The sequence below is a fragment of the Podarcis melisellensis genome (genome assembly GCF_964234715.1).
Source record: "Podarcis melisellensis genome assembly, chromosome: 13".
NCBI classification, from domain to species: Eukaryota; Metazoa; Chordata; class Lepidosauria; order Squamata; family Lacertidae; genus Podarcis; species Podarcis melisellensis.
In genome coordinates, this window is record NC_138545.1 from 3191156 (window position 1) to 3206019 (window position 14864).

At 50.0% G+C, this 14864-nt stretch overlaps 2 protein-coding genes across 2 annotated transcripts in view; one reads left to right on the plus strand and one right to left on the minus strand.

Moving 5' to 3' along the window:
• LOC309355870 (thialysine N-epsilon-acetyltransferase-like) overlaps positions 1-14864 on the plus strand; it is a 218871-nt gene that overhangs the window by 82890 nt on the left and 121117 nt on the right. The window lies entirely within an intron of this gene.
• The window catches only part of FGF11 (fibroblast growth factor 11), a 46932-nt gene that overhangs the window by 31722 nt on the left and 346 nt on the right, over positions 1-14864 (minus strand). The gene's annotated exons all lie outside the window — the stretch shown is intronic.

Sequence of the window (14864 nt, forward strand, 5' to 3'; positions counted from 1 at the left end):
GGAGGGAGGGAGGGAGGGAGGGAAGGAAGGAAGGAATTAAGGAAGGAGGGAGGGAGGGAAGGAAGGAAGGAAGGAAGGAAGGAAGGAAGGAAGGAAGGAAGGAGGGAGGGAGGGAGGGAGGGAAGGAAGGAAGGAATTAAGGAAGGAGGGAGGGAGGGAGGGAGGGAGGGAAGGAAGGAAGGAAGGAAGGAAGGAAGGAAGGAAGGAAGGAAGGAGGGAGGGAGGGAGGGAAGGAAGGAAGGAAGGAGGGAGGGAGGGAGGGAGGGAAGGAAGGAAGGAATTAAGGAAGGAGGGAGGGAGGGAGGGAGGGAAGGAAGGAAGGAATTAAGGAAGGAGGGAGGGAGGGAAGGAAGGAAGGAAGGAAGGAAGGAAGGAAGGAAGGAAGGAAGGAGGGAGGGAGGGAGGGAGGGAAGGAAGGAAGGAAGGAAGGAAGGAAGGAAGGAAGGAAGGAAGGAGGGAGGGAGGGAAGGAAGGAAGGAAGGAGGGAGGGAGGGAGGGAGGGAAGGAAGGAAGGAATTAAGGAAGGAGGGAGGGAGGGAGGGAGGGAAGGAAGGAAGGAATTAAGGAAGGAGGGAGGGAGGGAAGGAAGGAAGGAAGGAAGGAAGGAAGGAAGGAAGGAAGGAAGGAAGGAAGGAGGGAGGGAGGGAGGGAGGGAAGGAAGGAAGGAATTAAGGAAGGAGGGAGGGAGGGAGGGAGGGAAGGAAGGAAGGAAGGAAGGAAGGAAGGAAGGAAGGAAGGAAGGAAGGAAGGAGGGAGGGAAGGAAGGGCGGGCTGTCTGTTCATCCAAACAAAGAAGAGCCCTGCTGCATCAGGCCAACGGCCCATCTAGCCCAGCATCCTGTTCTCACAGCGCCCAACCCAGTGGAAAACCCGCAGCCGGGATTCAAACCCGCAACCAACGCTCTCCCTTCCTGCGGTTTCCAGCATCGCTGCCTCCCACTGCGGAGGCAGAGCGTAGCCATCCAACCATAGCCCTCTCCCCCTCTGAGAGTTTGTCTGACCCTCTTTTAAAGCCGTCCAAGTTGGCAGCCCCAACCGCTTCATGAGTCGGGGAGTTCCTCGGCTCAACTATGCTCCCCCCAGTTTCAAAAGCAGCCCAGTAAAGTTGGGCTTCTAAGTTCTTTAATGAGAGAGGCCCAAACAGCCCCCTCTGTTCCCGCCGCCGCCAGATCAGATAACATTGCAAATTCGGCCCAGGCTGAGTGAAGAAGGGGACCCAGGTGTCCTGGAGTCCGGATCCTGTGCTCCTTTAGATTGTGCCTCTATATACCGGTTGCTGAACATCACAGGTGGGCAGAGCACTCTGTTGCATCCGTGTCCTGCTCTCTGGCTTCCTACTGAGACAGCTGGTCGGCCGCTGTGATAACAGGATGAGGGCCAGATGGGCTGCCGGCCTGATCTAGCGAAAGGATCTTCCGATCTTCTGATGCCCCGTTTTCCCTTTGAGTGGGCGAGAAGCAACTCAAGAGGGAAGTTTGGGTTCAGGAGGAGGTTCTGCGCCCCGAACAGTGGCCGGGTCCCGAATTCGAATCCTGCTCGGAGAAAGATCGCGAGCTTCATTCAGTGCCCAATGGGAGGCAGGTCCACACAGAGAGCCTGAGTTGGGTAGCCAGGAACCCTGGGAGAGACCAGGGTTCGAATCCTCAGCCATGAAGATCACAGTCTCTCAGCCGAACCGACCTCACAGGGTCGTTGTGAGGGTCAAATGGGGAAGGGGGGGAACTAGGATAGCTCATGTGCTTTAAATCTGCATTGGGTGCTGTGGGTTCGCCTTGGCCCGTACCCTAAGATGAACTGAAGGAATAAAAGGTTCCTAGTATGAGAGGCAGCGGTGGTGTAGTGGTTAGAGCGTTGGCCTAAGACCTGGGAGAGAGACCAGGGTTCTAATCCACACTCAGCCACGAAGCTTGGGGGCAGCCACGGCGTTCTCTCAGCCTATCCTACCTCACAAGGTTGTGGCTGGGATGAAGGGAAGAAGGGAACAGCCCGTTGCTCTACCTTGAGCTCCTCGGATGAGAAAAAGTTGGGATATAAATGCAAAACAAGAGCATCGCAGGTTCTCTACCTCCCAACTAAACGGACCAGAAGAGTCCACGACCAGAAGGAGGAGGAGTATCAGGAAGAATGGAATAAATTTAATGATTATTTCGTTAAATTTGCTAAGTTAAACTAACTGAAAACAGCTTGCAGATACTTAATGGGCTAAGGATTTTATTTATGTTAAGTGATGAGTTAATATGTTTATTTCCATAAGGTGACGGTCTCAGGATGTTAATGCTTCAGTTAAATTTTATAAAAATTGGGATTTGGAAAACCGTTAAAAAGACATGCAATGAAATTCAACCAAGGGGGAGCGAAGAACTCACTTAAGAAAGTTAATAACTGTAATTTTCAATGAGACTATGATTTGTGTTTGTTTGTTTATAATATTGTGAAAACTAATAAAATTTTTGGAAAAAATAAATAAACCACCTCATAAACATTAAAAAAATAAAATAAACACACAGCCTTGATTGAAAGTGATTCGAACCCAGAACCCTCTTTCCTGGTTGGCGCTGCTGCAGAACAGACTCTCTTCTCTCTCTCTCTCTCTGCAGCCTTCTTCGTCCCCAGACACTTGCAAGATTTAGCAAATTAAAAGAAGGAAAGGCTTGTAACACCCTGATTATCACACTCCAGAAACGCCGCCTGATCTCCTCCCACTCCGAGACATATTACTCATCGGCGGAGGGTCTTACTCCACATCCGTTCCCATTTACACGCCGGCAGCCTGTCCCTGAGCGGTTTCATGTGCCGAACATGCCCGTGTTGGCTGCTTAAAGGCGCACCGGAAAACACAGAAGGGTCCGGCAGAATATTTTAGATTCCCGTAAAGCGGGGAATTGCAGGAGGCAGTGCACTGCAAAGTACCTTTGCTTTCACACAATCACAGAACCCTACGGGTCGGAAGGGGACCCGAGGGTCATCTAGTCTGACCCGCCCCCAGCAATGCAGTTATCGCTGACAGGTGGCCACCCAAAGACCACCAGCTTCTGAGGAGTCTGTTCCACAGCTCTGATGCTCTGAAATCTACCCAGCTCTACCTCTCTTTCAAATCAGAACCAGTGAAGGCGGTGAAGGTCCTGTGTGGGTGTCTGGAGGCGGTTGGAGGATGGATGGCAGCTAAAAGATTGAGGTTGAATCCTGACAAGACAGAAGTACTGTTTCTGGGGGACAGGAGGCGGGCAGGTGTGGAGGACTCCCTGGTCCTGAATGGGGCAACTGTGCCCCTGAAGGACCAGGTGTGCAGCCTGGGAGTCATTTTGGACTCACAGATCTCCATGGAGGCACAGGTCAAATCTGTGTCCAGGGCAGCTGTCTGCCAGCTCCATCTGGTACGCAGGATGAGTCCCTTCCTGTCCACAGACTGTCTTGCCAGAGTGGTTCATGCTCTGGTTATCTCCCGCTTGGACTACTGCAATGCGCTCTATGTGGGGCTACCTTTGAAGGTGACCCGGAAACTACAACTAATCCAGAACGCGGCAGCCAGACTGGTGACTGGGAGCGGCCGCCGACACCACATAACACCAGTCCTGAAAGACCTGCATTGGCTCCTAGGATGTTTCCGAGCAAAATTCAAAATGTTGGTGCTGACATTGAAAGCCCTAAACGGCCTCAAAGGCCCAGTATTTCTGAAGGAGCGTCTCCACCTCCATCGTTCTGCCCGGACACTGAGGTCCAGTGCCGAGGGCCTTCTGGCGGTTCCCTCCCTGCAAGAAGCCAAGTTACAGGGAACCAGACAGAGGGCCTTCTCGGTCGTGGCGCCCGCCCTGTGGAATGCCCTCCCACCAGATGTCAGAGAGAAAAAGAACTACCAAACTTTTAGAAGACATCTGAAGGCAGCCCTGTTTAATAGGTTATTGTATTTTAGCGTTCTGTTGGAAGCCGCCCAGAGTGGCTGGGGAAACCCAGCCAGATGGGCGGGGTATAAATAATAAATTATTATTATTATTATTATTATTATTATTATTATTATTATTATTACTTCTAAAGTTTAGCCGCAATCTCTTTTCCCGCAATTCGAATCCGGCACCCACATGCGCTACAGAGCAAACTACGCTGCTTCATCCCGAGGGCTTTCTGCATGCTGAGCAGATGAGCGACAGCCCAACATACTAGATCTCATGGTTTTTTTATCAACAGCTGCTTTCAAAAGGGCCTCATGTCGAGAACCAGGCCATTGGCCCTCTGCTAAGTCAGCACTGCAGGATTTTAGGTCTCTCCAGCCTTGCCTGGAATTTGAGCGGTGGGATTTGAACCCGGGACCATCTGTGCACGCAAAGCAGAGGCTTCGAGCTTCAGCCCTTCCCCTGCAGAGAAGATGCCTGCCTTGACGCACCTCTGGGCATTCCTGGGGAAGTTCAACGCAACACCCCCAAGGCAAAAAGATTGAGGTCAAAACAGGGACACAGGTTAGCAGCCAGCTAAGAGATTTTACTTTCTTGGGCTCCATGATCACTGCAGATGGTGACAGCAGCCATGAAATTAAAAGACGCCTGCTCCTTAGGAGAAAGGCGATGACAAACCTAGACAGCATCTTAAAAAGCAGAGACATCACCTTGCCAACAAAGGTCCGTATAGTTAAAGCTCTGGTTTTCCCAGTAGTGATGTATGGAAGTGAGAGCTGGACCATCAAGAAGGCTGATCGCCGAAAAATGGATGCTTTTGAATTCTGGTGCTGGAGGAGACTCTGGAGAGTCTCATGGACTGCAAGAAGATCCAACCTCTCCATTCTGAAGGAAATCCGCCCTGCGTGCTCACTGGAAGGACGGATCCTGAAGCTGAGGCTTCAATACTTTGGCCACCTCATGAGCAGAGAAGACTCCCTGGAAAAGACCCTGATGTTGGGAAAGATGGAGGGCGCAAGGAGAAGGGGACGACGGAGGACGAGATGGGGGGACAGTGTTCTCGAAGGGACCAGCATGAGTTTGACCAAACTGTGGGAGGCAGTGGAAGACAGGAGGGCCTGGCGTGCTCTGGTCCATGGGGTCACAAAGAGCTGGACACAACTAAACGACTCAACAACAACAACAACAACAACAACAACAAATAGAGGCAGTTTTGTTGTGTTTCTCTTTCTGTCATAGGGCAGGAAAAAAAGCATCTTTCCCCTGTAGCACGACACAGACTTGGGTGTTTGCAGCGACAGGGGCGAACTGATTGCAGTCCAAATGTCCCGATTTTCCAGGGACGGTCCTGGAATTGCAGAAGCCGTTTCCGTTTTCCGATCTGAGCCCACAATTTCCTGCTCCCTCCCTTCCACTCTCGATTAAAAGTGATGGAGACACACAAATTCTCCTGTCCTTTATGGAAATAGAAGCCTTTGCGCTCTCTCTCTCTCTGTAGATGCAAAAGCAGACTCCTGTTTATTCCGAAAATAAAATCCCTGCACCAAACGAAGTTGACATATGAAGCCCTTTTGAAGGAAAAGGCCAGCAATCTGCTTCAAATTCTTTAATTGCAATGCTTCCGCAGCCAGCCTTTTTTAATAGGAAACACCGTGGAACCTTTAGTATTGCTTTCTTGTAAATGGAGCCTCACGCTGTCTACTCAGAAGTAAGCACCACTGTATGCAATGGCGTTTACTCCCAGGTAACTGGGTAAAGACTGAGCAACCTTGCACTGCAATACTAAGCGTTTAAGTCCCACTGAGTTCAATAGGATTCACTCTCTGATGTATGTCTCTGATCAATTGATGCTTTTGAATTCTGGTGCGGGAGGAGACTCTTGAGAGGCCCATGGACTGCAATAAGATCCAACCGATCCATTCCGAAGGAAAGCAGCCCTGAGTGCTCACTGGAAGGACAGATCCTGAAGCTGAGGCTCCAAGACTTTGGCCACCTCAGGAGAAGAGAAGACTCCCTGGAAAAGACCCTGATGTTGGGAAAGATGGAGGGCACAAGGAGAAGGGGACGACAGAGGACGAGATGGTGGGACAGTGTTCTTGAAGAGACCAGCATGAGTTTGACCAAACTGCGGGAGGCAGTGGAAGACAGGAGGGCCTGGCGTGCTCTGGTCCAGGGGGTCACAAAGAGGCGGACACCACTAAACAACTAAACAACAACTGGGTAAAGACTGAGCAGCTTTGCACTGCAATCCTAGGCATTTAAGTCCCACTGAGTTTAATAGGATTTACTCTCCGGTATGTCCCTGATCACTCTCACAGTTTCTATTATTATTATTATTATTATTATTATTATTATTATTATTATTATTATTCCCTTGACTTCTCCCTGAAAGGGACTCAAAGCAGCTTCCAGCCAAACTTTGACTTCTTTCCATTTATCTGCAGAAGGCGTTGGACACAATTCCTTCCCTCGCACATTTTCCCCCTTACAACAATCCTGCGAGAAGACTTCTGGGAAAAGATTTATAATGAATTGAAAAAAATGTTGAAAAACACATTTATAAAGAAACCAGAGGCCTTTCTTCTTGGAATAACAGGTTTGGAAATGGCCAGGAAAGATGTTAAACTATTTTTGTATGCCACAACTGTGGCTCGTATTTTGTTAGCTAAAAAGTGGAAAACCCAAGAAATACCAACAATAGAAGAATGGCAGGTGAAGATGATGGACTTTTTGGAACTAGCCGACCTGACCGGAAGAGTCCGCGACCAGAAGGAGGAGGAATACCATGAAGAATGGAAGAAATTTAATGATTATTTAGTTAAATATGTTAAACTAAACTAATCGGAAATAGCTTCCAGATATTTAATGGGCTTAGGATTGTATTTATGTTAACTGATAAGATAATGTGTTTAATACTATCAGGAGAAGATTTAAAGATGTTAATGTTCAATTTAAAGTGTATAAAAACTGGGTTTTGGAAAACCGTTATAAGGATTTGCAATGAAATTCAACTAAGGGGAAACAAGGAAGTCGCTTTACAAAGTTAATAACTGTTCTTTTCGATAAGGTTACGATTTATGTTTGTTATGTTTGTTGTTTTGTGTTTTTGTTTGTCGTTAATATGGTAAAAATCAATAAAATTTTTGAAGGGAAAAAATAATACAACAATCCTGCGAGGCAGGTGAGCCCGAGAAATCTTCGTTGGCTCAAGGTGACGGATGTTAATGTGTATTTGATGTGGGAGAAGCTTTGTGATGGTGGATGAGACATCCCCATTCTCAGTGGAGAAATGCTGAAATGTGGGGAGGCGATGGGACTTTTCGTAAGACAGTGGTACCTCGGGTTACAGACGCTTCAGGTTACAGACGCTTCAGGTTACAGATGCCGCTAACCCAGAAATAGCACAGTGGACGCTCGGGTTGCGGATGTGATCTGTGCGGGAAGTACGTTCGCAACCCACAGCGCCACACCTGCGCATGCGCAGGTCACAATTTGGCGCTTCTACACATGCACAAAGTGCAATTTTGCGCTTCTGCGCATGCGCCGAAACCCGGAAGTAACCAGTTCCGGTACTTACGGGTTCGGCACGGTGCGCAACCCGAAATCGCGTAACTCGAAGCGTCTGTAACCCGAGGTATGACTGGGTTGCTTCAGGATGAGAACAGAAATTGTGTGGCGGCAGCAGCGGGAGGCCCCATTAGCTAAAGTGATGCCTCAGGTTAAGAACAGACCTCCGGAACGAATTAAGTTCTTTACCCGAGGTACCACTGTATTGCACCCTGTCCGAGGCCAAGACTGGACTGTCTCAATTCTGCGCCACCTCGGTTCGCCCAAACCACTCTGAATCTGGTGCTGAGTGCGAATTCTGAAGCCCAGCCTCTTCCGCAGGTTCAGGAAGGGGCAGACAAGTCCCAAGGCTGGATGTGGGTCCCTGTACGGCCTCTGAGCTCTCCCCACAACCGGCAGAGGCAGAATCATAGATACACACCCACCCAAAAATACACATGTATCATAGAATCTTAAGAGTCGAAAGGGACCCCGAGGGTCATCCAGTCTAACCCAAATCAATGCAGGAATCTCAGCCGAAGCATCCATGACAGGCGGCTTAAAAAACCTTCAGGGGGGACCATAATCTCGTTCCACGGCCGAAGAGCTCTTACTGTCAGAAAGTTCTTCCTGACGTTGAGTCGCAATCTCCTTCCTTGTAACTTGAAGACACGGGTTCGAGTCCTACCCTCCCGAGCAGGAGAAAACAAACTCGCTGCCTCTTCAGTGTGAAAGCCCTGGAGATCTTTGAAGATGGCTCTCAGATCTCCTCTCGGTCTCCTCTTTTGCTGGCTAAACGTCCCCAGCGCCTTCAACTGTTCCTCATCAGGCTTAGTTTCCAGGCCCTTGGTCATCTTGGTAGTTGAAATAACCACTTTTCCGCTCTCGGCTCCATCACTGACCTCCACCTCCCTTTGCCTCTAAGGTCTCCCTTGTGCTGCTTTTCAGACTGTAAGCCTCTTGGGGCAGAGACCGCCCATTGTTTTAATTTTTCGTTTCTGCAAAACCCCACACGCTCCTGAGCTCAGGTCCGCAGTATGAATTTTGCTCATTTATTAAATTCTTACACCGCCCTTTGCCCGCAGATCTCAGGCCGGTTCACCACACAAAAATATGAGATAAAAAAATAATAGGCAGGCGCTTTTCATGTTCTTAGATGGGTATAAAGGCCAGGAACTGTCCCTTCCCACTGGGAATCTGATTCCAGCAACCTGTGGTTGGGTTTTAGCAGGCTATTGCCTACGCCATATCAAGCGCATCTTTGCAGCCAATGAGGACCAGCAGGGGGCCGGTCCACCGTCCCTCAGACCTTGTGGAGGGCCAGACTATATTTTTTTGGGGGGGATGAACGAATTCCTATGCCCCACAAATAACCCAGAGATGCATTTTAAATAAAAGGGCACATTCTACTCATGTAAAAACACACTGATTCCCAGACCGTCCGCAGGCCGGATTTAGAAGGCGATTGGGCCAGATCCGGCCCCCGGGCCTTAGTTTGCCTACCCATGCTCCAAGTGTCCCGATTTTCCTGGGACAGTTCCGGAATTACAGGAGCCATCCTGGTTTCGGACTTGATCCCAAAATGTCCTCGCCTCCTCCACCTCTCAGAGAACAACTAAAAGTGGTGTGCGGCTGTGCAAAAACAGAGTCCTGTTTACACTGATAACAAATATGCACAAATATAGGATTGGGGACACCTGAATCATAGAATCATAGAGTTGGAAGAGACCCCAAGGGCCATCGAGTCTAACCCCCTGCCAAGCAGGAAACACCATCAGAGCACTCCTGACATCTGGTTGTCAAGCCTCTGCTTAAAGACCTCCAAAGAAGGAGACTCCACCACACGCCTTGGCAGCAAATTCCACTGTCCAACAGCTCTTACTCTCATGAAGTTCCTCCTAATGTTTAGGTGGAATCTTCTTTCTTGTAGTTTGGATCCATTGCTCCGTGTCCGCTTCTCTGGAGCAGCAGAAAACAACCTTTCTCCCTCCTCTATGTGACATCCTTTTATATATTTGAACATGGCTATCATATCACCCCTTCACCTCCTCTTCTCCAGGCTAAACATGCCCAGCTCCCTTAGCTGTTCCTCACAAGGCATCGTTTCCAGGCCTTTGACCATTTGGGTTGCCCTCCTCTGGACACGTTCCAGTTGGTCAGTGTCCTTCTTGAACTGTGGTGCCCAGAACTGGACACAGTACTCCAGGTGAGGTCTGACCAGAGCAGAATACAGTGGGACTATTACTTCCCTTGATCTAGATGCTATACTCCTATTGATGCAGCCCAGAATTGCATTGGCTTTTTTAGCTGCCGCGTCACCTGGCTTACTAGCAGTATATGTGAAAAGGATCTAGGGGTCTTGGTTGACCACAAGCTGAACATGAGGCAACAGTGTGATGCAGCAGCAAAAAAGGCTATTCTAGGCAGCATGATGAGATGTCTGGTGTCTAGATCAAGAGAAATAATAATAATAATAATAATAATAATAATAATTTATTATTTATACCCCGCCCATCTGGCTGGGTTTCCCCAGCCACTCTGGGCAGCTTTCAACAAAATATTAAAATACCATAATGCATCAAACATTAAAAACTTCCCTAAACAGGGCTGCCTTCAGACGTCTTCTAAAAGGCTGGTAGTTGTTGTTCTCTTTGACATCTGGTGGGAGGGAGTTCCACAGGGCAGGCGCCACCACCAAGAAGGCCCTCTGCCCGGTTCCCTGTAACTTGGCTTCTCGCAGGGAGGGAACCACCAGAAGGCCCTCGGTGCTGGACCTAAGTGTCCGGGCAGAACGATGGGGGTGGAGACGCTCCTTCAGGTCTACTGGGCCTTTGAGGCCGTTTAGGGCTTTCAAGGTCAGCACCAACACAACACCAATTGTGCTCGGAAATGTCCCCCTTCTTCTGCCTTGGTCAGATCACACTTGGAATACAGTGTCCAGTTCTGGGCACCCCAATTTAAGAAGGGTGTCAACAAGATGGAACACAGAGAGGAGGGCAACCAAGATGATGAAAGGTCTGGAAACCAAGCCATATGAAGAACGGTTGAAGGAATTAGATGGCGCTGTGGGTTAAACCACAGAGCCTAGGACTTGCCGATCAGAAGGTCGGAGGTTCAAATCCCCACAATGACGGGGTGAGCTCCTGTTGCTCGGTCCCTGCTCCTGCCAACCTAGCAGTTCAAAAGCACGTCAAAGTGCAAGTAGATAAATAGGTACCACTCCGTCAGGAAGGTAAACGGCGTTTCCGTGCGCTGCTCTGGTTCGCCAGAAGCGGCTTAGGCCTGCTGGCCACATGACCCGGAAGCTGTACGCCGGCTCCCTTAGCCAGTAAAGTGAGATGAGCGCCGCAACCCCAGAGTCGGCCACGACTGGACCTAATGGTCAGAGGTCCCTTTACCTTTAGCCTGCTAAAGTGGAGACTGGTTAGCATCTTCAAATATCTCCTGGGCTGTCACATGGAGGCTTGGACCCGAACCAGTGGATTCAAGCCACAAGAAGGAGATTCCAGCTAAATATCAGGAATAACTCTCTGATGGGAAGAGCTGCTCAGTAGTGGAACGGTCTCCCTCGGGAGATGATGGTCTCTCCTTCGTCGGAGGTTTTTAAGCAGAGATTAGATGGCCCGCCTGTCATGTATGATCTAGCTTTGATTTCTGCAATGCAGAGGGTTAGAATAGACAACCCCTGGTTTCCCTTCCAGTCCTACAATCCCACAATTCTCTGATTCCTGCTAGGATACGCCGGCTTTTGACACCCGAGGTGCACGTTTTTAAGACCCAATATTAAACGGTGTCTCATATTGAGCGTTAATACCCTGGGACCTTGGGGGTCAAGGGCAAGCAATTAGTAATAATAACCGCTTCCCCTTTTTTTGCAAAATGTCTGCTGCGCGGCTGGCTGTCCTTTTGAAAAATTAATCCCTCTTTGTGGTTTTAACTCTTGTTTTAATTACGAGTTACGCGAAGGCTCCTTACGGGTCTCGAAGACGGGTGCAACGGTTTTAAGGTACAAGGCGTGCGATTAAACGAAGAACGGAGGAGGAAACACCTTTTAAAGGAAGAAGGAAGATAATGAGAAAAACAAGACGCTCGTCTCCCACAAAGTTCCACGGAGAGATCCGCGGTTCCTGGATGTGGAGGCCTGCATCGCCTGTCACTCTGTCATTCGCCAAGACATTTGAAGGACAAAATTGGAGAGAGGGGAGGGGGCTTCGGGGTGGCGGAGGGGAGACAGCGATTCTCTTTCCTATTTGGCTGTTGCAATTCCCCATAAAATACCCCTCTCTCTTTCTTTCTCTCTTTCTCTTTCTGTCTCTCTTTCTATCTCTGTCTTGTCTTTTGAAATCCACCCGTTTCCAAAGAGGAACGCAGTGACTTGTCAAATGTGTACGGCTGGGTGGGGCGTGTGTGGAAAACGGCCACAGGAACCCGGCCCTTTCCGTAGAGAAGAGTCTATATTCTTTGGGGGAAACGGCAGGTTGCGGCCCAAGGTATCCGTGGGGTGCCCCAGCCAGGCGGACCCTCGCCATTGGCACAGCCCCGCGGGCATCAAAACGGGGGCACGGTCCTGCAAAACAGAGCGGAAGAGAGAGTCCTCTGCGGGGTCAGATCTCTTCGCTTAGCTCTGTGGTTCCGTTTTGCAATTTCTAATATCCTTTTCCAGGGGAGATTTTTGCACCCTGGGCCGGGGAGAAGGGGTGCAGACGCCCCACCAGCCCCCCACTCAGCTGCCCCTAAGGCGCCCAGGAAACACTAGGGGTCACCAGGGCACGCAGATTTTGAAGGATGGAGCACTCTCAGTGGCGCGTCCATTAATGTGGACAAGGATCCTCGAGGCTTTTCTTCAGAGGCCACCATGGCTGACAAACTCCCTCGAGGTTTTGGGGGGACTGCTAAACAACACAGCCTTAAACCATCTCAAGCGTCAAATTCCTGCTCAACTATTTGCCCAAAAGGAAGTCCCATTCAAATTACTTCCGAGGCCGTTTTGTGATTCTCAAACTTTTGGGCGTTTTCCTCCTTCCTCCCCACAACGTCTAAAACGCAGAATAATTCGCTTTAGCGGAAAAAGCAGAATCCATGCAGAACTTTTGCCTGTCGAGTGAGGGGCCACCCTTCCCATCAGGGCCAGGAACCCGGATCAATAACGTTTAGTACAACCTGGAAATAGGGGGCGAGGCAAGGAGACGGATCAGGCCCCTGGCCCCTGAGATCATTCAGTCTGGCCCTCTGCAATGCAGAGCTTGCCACCCAAATCTTTTGCTTTGCCACTGGCTGGCCTAGGAAGAGACCTGTTCCTAAATTAAGACCACTGGGGAGGGTTCCTCTATAGGCAGCCCAACCTGGAGCTGCTGTCAGGATTTGAACCCAGCACCTTCCGAGTGTGGAATTCGGGCTCTGGCACGGAGCCCCTTGCAGACCCTTTCCACATCCAGCCCGGTGGCTTCATTCCTCTTCTTGAGCTTTTGAAATAGAAATTAAGGACTGCGGCCGCCCGCTGTAGCCACTAGGGAAGACAGCCTGCCTCCCCTTGCCCCCTGCCTGGGGGTCAGCATCCTTTCCTGAACAGGCCAGGAGCAAGAGGTTTATACAGACACGACCACTTCGGCTAATAATAAGCTTTCGTTATAATTCCCCATCCCGGCACAATTAGGTAGCGTTTTGAGAATAAGCAAATATAGGATTTCACATTTGGGCGTGATAAACCCTCGGATTCCAGGACTTGCCAGCTGCGGTTTCATTTAGAGACCTTTAAAATTAATGGGCTATCTTTTTCCAAAAGCTGTAAAAACCCAAACAGGGCGTCGTTCCGTATTCTACAGAGCATCGCGGCTCATTTCTTCGGATTTCCACACACCGGGTCCTGCTGTTCAGCCCTGAAAACCAGGCGCCTTGATCAAAACGCCGGACAGGGCCTCTGACCATGCGTGGAGTGCTGCAAACCCAGGAATTCTCAGCTCTAAGTCTGGACTTTGGCCCATCTTATTTCAGACAGATGGTTTCAGGGAGAGATTTTTGGACCACAGCCCTGACCATTGGTCATGCTGGTTAGAGTGGGTGGGGACTGGAATACGGCGATTCCCCCCCACCGCTGAGGTTTAAAGGCCCGGACCTGGTGACAGGCTTCCCCACAGCCTCAGAAACAGCTGCAAATAATTGTTACTACGGATTCAAAAGCCTGCTAACTTTCCTCAGGCAGGCAAGGCGAACTAAAAGATCGATCCTTCCGACGACTCGACAACAGAAGCCGAAACATTTCCCAGTAGGAAATAGTTTGACGAAGTTTAAGCTGCAAAAAGCAGCGCCGAAATTATTTATTTCTTCAAAATTACCCGCCCAACTTTGCAGGGACTCCTTCACACATTCTACTGTCCCGGACGTCTGTACGGTATAAACTTGCCCGCTATTTATTTCCAGGACCATTTAAAAGTAAAATAAATTTGTACTTTAATAACATTTTCAGCCAACAGGGGGCACCGGGCACCCCACTCCATAGAAGCCCCTCCAGGGTGCGCCTGAAATTTACGGGTTTATACATTCAATATGTCCCTTTTTAACCTAAGTTTCTAGTCCTCAAGAGACCGAACAGGCTTTTTCCTGCAGCAATGAGTCCCACAGCTGTCCAAGAGATCGCAGAAACAGACGATCACCCCATTGCAGAACGGCGCCCCCTACTGCTGACCCAGAGGAGACAACGCTTCCGTCAAGCCGCATAACCAACGCCCCCTGCAGGAGACCCATGGAAGCACAAGGTTGAAAACAGCGCCTCCTGCTGTTGAACCCAGGGCCCTGCAACTCACAAAGGACTATCCATATTTACAACAAACGTGCGAAGCCGTTGACCCCGGAATATATATATATATTTGGGGTACTGCCCAGTCCTGTGGACTCCCTGGAAACGGAATCCCTCCCCTCGCCACAAGCGGTCTGCATTAACCGCAATGGGACGGCGCCCCCTGCTGTTGACCTCCAGGCACTGCAGTGTGCAGATAACTCACACCCCAACAAATTTTGGGGAGCGAGGGTCCTGTCACTGCAGGGCTTTGGTGCAGAAGAACACACTCCCAACACAGCAGGCCGTGATTGGCGTGTTTCGAAGGCATTTGCATCACACACCTATCCAGAACCTTGGCCCAGCCAGTTCAACATTGCCATCACTGGCCGGCAGCGTCTCTCCAGGATTTGAAGCCAGGATCTGACTGAACCCTGCCACCTTCTACACTCCAAGCAGCTGCTCCGCCGCCCAGCACCATTCATTTACAATCCAAGAGTCTAGACCTCATGGCTCCCCCTTAAGACCCAGGCAAGACAAGCTCAGGACTGGCTGGCAGAAGCTCTCCAGGATTTCCAGACCCGGGCAGGCAGCAACATTCTTCACTCGGAGCAGTCGCTCCCTGGCTGAGCCACAACCCAGGACCCACCTCGTGCATC